Source organism: Macaca thibetana, chromosome 12, assembly GCF_024542745.1.
Source record: "Macaca thibetana thibetana isolate TM-01 chromosome 12, ASM2454274v1, whole genome shotgun sequence".
NCBI lineage: Eukaryota > Metazoa > Chordata > Mammalia > Primates > Cercopithecidae > Macaca > Macaca thibetana.
Genome location: NC_065589.1, coordinates 115,961,466 through 115,967,262, shown reverse-complemented (window position 1 = coordinate 115,967,262; position 5,797 = coordinate 115,961,466).

Here is a 5,797-nt window from a genome sequence, read left to right as displayed (position 1 = left end):
AGATGTATCAGTATGAAAGCTAGTACAACTGTGGTATACCTTCCTGTGTTACACTTGTTTAAATGTGAAGGGTTTTCACAAGGAAAATGTGCTGTTGCTGAATATAAGATAAGAGCTGTTTATAGATAAGAACTAAAGGAAAGCATATTGTCTTCAGTGTAAGTTCTATTATTTTTTTAGTCCAGCACATGTTTTTGAACAACTAGTTTGTATCAGGCACTGTCCTAGACACTGATAATATAAGAGAACTTAAAGTCTGATGCAATCAGTGCAAGAAAGGCCCAAGGCATGGCTCCAGGGAAAAGAAATGTGACCATAAGCATCAGCAACTGCTGAATTTTTGAGTTCGAGTTTTGTCCCATCCATGGACAAAGACCATGAAGGTTTTCCTCTTGGATATTTCTATTTTTTTCTCCTTACAGATAGGGCTGGTCCTAGATGGAGGCTTCCAGTCTGCGGTGAAGGAATGGTGCAAAGAGGCCACCTCCAGACATGCTGAACAAGGCCTAGAAGTCAGGATGCTGATCTCTCCTCAGACCTCCAGCACTGACTAGCTGTGTGACCTTGGGAATGTCATTTAACCTCTCTGGACCTCAATAATTTCATTTTGAGGGGAACAAAAGGTCCAGATTCATTTCCAGGGTCTCTTCCTGCTCCAAAACATAAGCCTTTTGAAAAGCGTATGCTGGGCATAAATCATTAACCCAATCTTCCCCTGAAATACCATCTTATGAAGTACTAGGCAAGATTAACAGAGACTAAATTAAAGGTCACAAGTTAAATGCCTAGGGGAACCTGACGGGTCTAGTCAAGTTTAAGTGGGTAAAATGGTCTGGCAAATGGCAAAGACTGGGTGAACCAGATAATACAGATGTCTCCTAGAGTGTGTAGCGTGCACTCAGATCCCTGACAGATGCCATCGGGAAGGCAGGTCCAATGTTGCAGATATTTTGATTTGTCCAAAGAAGATGGAAGTCCAGATATTTAGGTGAAATGTCCAAATGCATAAAACATACAGGAAAAAAATACAGGCTGGATTTGACCTAAGGGTGACCATTTTGCTACCTCCACTTGTACAGTAGATTGAGTGGTGGCTCCCTCCAAAATATGTCCTTGTCTTAACTCTTGAAACTTGGGAATGTTACCTTATTTGAAGGACGAATCTTTGCAGATATAAAGTTAAGGATCTGGAGATGAAATCACCCTGGATTACCCAGGTGGGTGCTAAATCTAATGACCAGTGTCTTTATAAGAGATAATAGAGAAAAGGCCATTGAAGACAGAGGCAGAAATTGGAGTGATGTGGCCAAGGAAGACAAAAAATGCCAACAGCCAGGAGAAGCTGGAAAAGGCAAGGAAAGATTCTCCCTTAGAGCCTTTTGCAGGAGCACAGCCCTGCCAACACCTTGATTTTGGACCTTTGGCCTTCAGAACTGTAAGTGAACAAGTTTCTGTTGTTGTAAGTTACACAGGTTGTGGCAATTTGATACACCAGGCCTAGACAACTAATACTCTCTGTCTAAATGCATAGTCAAGGTAAGCAAAAGTGTGACAGGAGCACAAGGGACAGTCTCCAACCCCTTTGACAGAAGTTGGAGGGGGAAGACTCAGGGAAGGCTTAATGAGGAGTTGACACCTTGCCATGAGAGTCTTGTGTGCTTTTGAATGAGTGGAGAAGGAAGAGTAAGTTCATTCTAACCAGAGATAATAATGTGAGTTGTTTAACAACGAGAGTTGTCTTATGAGTTAGTAAGCTTCCTGTCAAAGAAAATCTTAAGTAAAATCTTGTTGAGCTTATTTTTTTCAGACAATTCATTCACAGGATAAGCGTTACTAGACAATATTTGAGATGCTTTCTGAATTTAAGATTCTAATGGCCTTTGTCTTTCCCCACCTTATTATATCTCCCCCTGCTGGCTGGGCTGACTGCCATGAGGCAGGCTTGTAAGTTGTCAATGAGTCAAGGACACCAGGCTGCGTTTTCAAGGGGCCAGATCCCTGCTGCTTCCAGTCCGTCTAACCTGTGGTGCAGACTGCTGCACCTGCCAGAAAATAAATGACCATAGACCCTCAGCCAGGGAGCTCGACTACATGTCTTGATCAGTAAAACAAAGTCACCTCTACATACAAACTGGTCTTTCTTAAAAAGGAATGGGATGAGTTAAAACCATAAATAAAATTGAACTACAGGTAGCTCCCATTTGTTTAGAATTCAAATAACCTGAAATCTCAGGAACCAGAAATGACAGTGTTTTAATTTGAAAAAGATGAATTGTAAATTAAGAGGAGGATGTTGACAAAATACATTCTAGGAGATGTTTTGGGCTAAAGTCCTTGTTCAAATTGATAGAACTAATTAGAGGAGGTGACAAGGGACAGGGCAAAAACCCTTGCAGAGCTGTGCTTTTTGCCCCTTCTTTCACTGTTCATTTCTCAGTCTGGGGCACGTGTACTCTGGGACTACACAGAGGTGTGCTAGGGGAAATGTAAGGCCATAGAATAAACATGTTACCAGCTGGGCACAGTGGCTCACGCCTGTAATCCTAACACTTTGGGATGCCGAGGAGGGTGGATCACAAGGTCAGAAGTTCTAGACTAGCCTGGCCAATATGGTGAAACCCTGTCTCTACTAAAAATGCAAAAACTAGCTGGGCATAGTGGCGGGCACCTGTAGTCCCAGCTACTCAAGAGGCTGATGCGGGAGTATTGCTTGAACCCAAGAGGCGGAGGTTGCAGCAAGCCGAGATCACGCCACTGCGCTCCAGCCTGGGCCACAGAGTGAGACTCTATCTCACAACAAACAAACAAGCAAACAAACATGCTACCCCTTCCTAGATTAGTGGTTCCCAAACTTTTGATCTTGAATCCCTTTATACTCTTAAAAATTATTAAGAATCCCAAAGAGCTTTTGTTATGTGAGTCATGACTATCAAAATGTACCCTATTAGAAATTAAAACAGAAAATTTTGAAACACAGGAATATGTACCCTATTAGAAATTAAAACAGAAAATTTTGAAACACAGGAATACATGAGCACACATTTCATTAACCATCAGAGCAACGACATCAACATATGCCATACAGCCTCTGGAAAACCCCAGTGTACATTCATGAAAGAATGAGAATGAGTTGATTAATATTGTCATGAAAATAGTTTTGATCTGAATGGATCTTAGGAACTCCCAGAACTTCCTGCACCATACGTTGAGAATCACTATTCAAGACTCAATTTTCCTCAAATCTTTAGAGAAAAGCACATTTAACTATATTTTTCAAATCTGAAGGAAAAAATAGATTATGTAGTAAATGATGTAATAACAGCTGTTTTTCCATTAGGGAAATACTAGATTCTGACTTCACTCTATTTTTAAAAATCCATAGGGATTATAGATATAAAATATAAACATAAAATATAAAACTATGAAAATATTGTATAACTGTAATGCTAACTGTTTTCTATAGTTTTGGGATCCGGGAAGGCCTTTATAAGCAAGACATAATCCTCAGAAATTATAAAAGGAAAAGAAGTGACGATTTGCCAGATAAAAGGGAAAGCTTCTGAGTAGCAGATGTCACTAAATATTTGCAACATATTTAATATGCAAAGGTCAATTTCTCTAATATGTAATGATCTCCTATAAGAAAAACCAAATGATTCAGTAGAAGTGGCAAACAATATAACCAATAAATTTATAAAATATGTATAGACAATGAATATATGAAAATGAACATATCCTAAATAATATTTAAATGCAATTAAAAGAATGACGATATATTTTGTACCCACCAAATTGTCAAAAAGTGTAATTTTAGTTGACAACATAGAATACTGGTGAGTGAGTGGGGAAATGTGCACTCTCATATTTTACTGGTGAGAGTATAAATTAGGACACTGTTTGCATAACAATTGGGTACATCCATTACAATTTAAAATATGCTTGAGAGCCAGCATATTTCATCTAAGAATCTTCTAAACAGAAATTGCTATAAAAATAATAAAGTTAGTATATACAAATGTTTACTACAGCATTGTTTGAAATAACAAAAGAACATTGACACAAAATTGGACACGTTATAAATGTCCATTAACAGAAGAATGGAGAAATTCACTGTGGTGTATTCATTCAATGGAAAGCAAGATAGCCATGAACAAAAATAAAGTAGACTCCCATGTATTGATAAAGAAAAATACCTATTACATATGGTTAAATTTGAAAGCAATTTGCAGAGTCATATGCATAGCATCATCTTATTTTTTAAAGAAAAATAAGTATGTATGTAAATGCACGCATAGGGAACCATCGAGAAAGATATAGAGCAAACTGTTACAGGTCATTATCTTCAAGGAATGGAATGAGGACTGAAGAGGAATTTTATTTCTTAGTGCAAATAACTTAAAAAGGTGTGGGGTTATAAGATATTATTCTTTATTATATGCTTTCTTAGTATAAGGCAAAATAGGAGTTACTTTTTAATAATAAAATTTGGCATCCCCCAAAATAATTCCTTTGAGCACCACCCCAGGGCTTTTTCTCTCTTGCCATCAGTAAAACCTGGTAGAGAAGACTGAGCTATCATGAGCCTGGCACCAGGCTGCTTCACTAATGACCAAATAGCAGGTAGGGTTTTGAATTCAACCAAGCTGCTAAGGATGCATGTGCCTCTGGGCTAATGATCAGTGTGCTGCAATTACAATAGGACGTTGTTCCGGTTTAGCCCTCTGATGGCATCGACCTGAGTACTTGCTGAAGCTACACAGCTCCAAGACAGTTCTACTTTCTCCGAACACATTCACACCATCTGCTTATTCATTTCTTCATCCATTCACTCATCATTGGTTCAGCCTCCGTGAGGAGCCAGGCACGGTGCTAGGTGCAGATGATGCAGAGATGGAAAAGGTGAAGCCCCTTCCCTCAAAAGGGGTCCTGGGGGCAGAGAGTAGAGTCAGTGTATGTGTGCACTGACATTTCAGAGCAGAACAGAAGCAGATCCAGCATCCAGAAGTGGCCCCGAATGAAGTGGACAGTGTCAGCCAGGGCACACTGACTTCCCCTAATTGTGCTGTGACAGCTTCCAGGGCCTCTGGTACCTGGTAACAGAGCTGGGCAGGCTGGTGAAGAAGCCCTTCTATGGCAGCGCATGGGAGAGGTGAGCGTGATGCCGCGTACTCCCATTTCACATTTCCCAATGCCTCTCATATTTATCTCCTTCAGTCCTTTCCAGAAACCACTTCTCTTCCTCATTCTCTTTCTCCCTCTCTGTCTCTCTGCACCTTTGTTTTTAGGATTTGAGAGCTGGAAAAAGCCTGGGAATTTCGATAATGCAAATCCCTCCATATACAGAAGTGGAGATGGAGGCAGAATGTAACCATGACCAGCACAAGCCCTCCCAGCTCATCTTGGGCATGGGGTGGGGGCAGGGGCGTGAACTGTGGCTGGAGTGAAGAGGGATGGGCTATGTTCTGTGCCTCCTCTAGAAGCAGAGTGGGTCAGGGCCAGGCCCAGGAGGCAGCAAAGTGGGGGTCAGTTGTTTTAGAAGGCTGTTCTAAGGATTTGAGACCAAAACTAAGTAACTGAAAAGGAAGGTTTTATTTCCTTTTCTTTAAAGAAAAGTGAATATCCTCTGCAATTTTGTGTTGTCAGAGAGCTCCCTAAACCCAAGGGTGATCATAGCATTACCGCTATCTGTGTTCTGTCATCTCAAGGTCAATGACCGCCACTGCTCCCAGGGGACAACCAGAGGTGCTCCTCCACCTGGCAGCCCATGGAGCACAAAGAGGGGCTGGACCAGCACTGC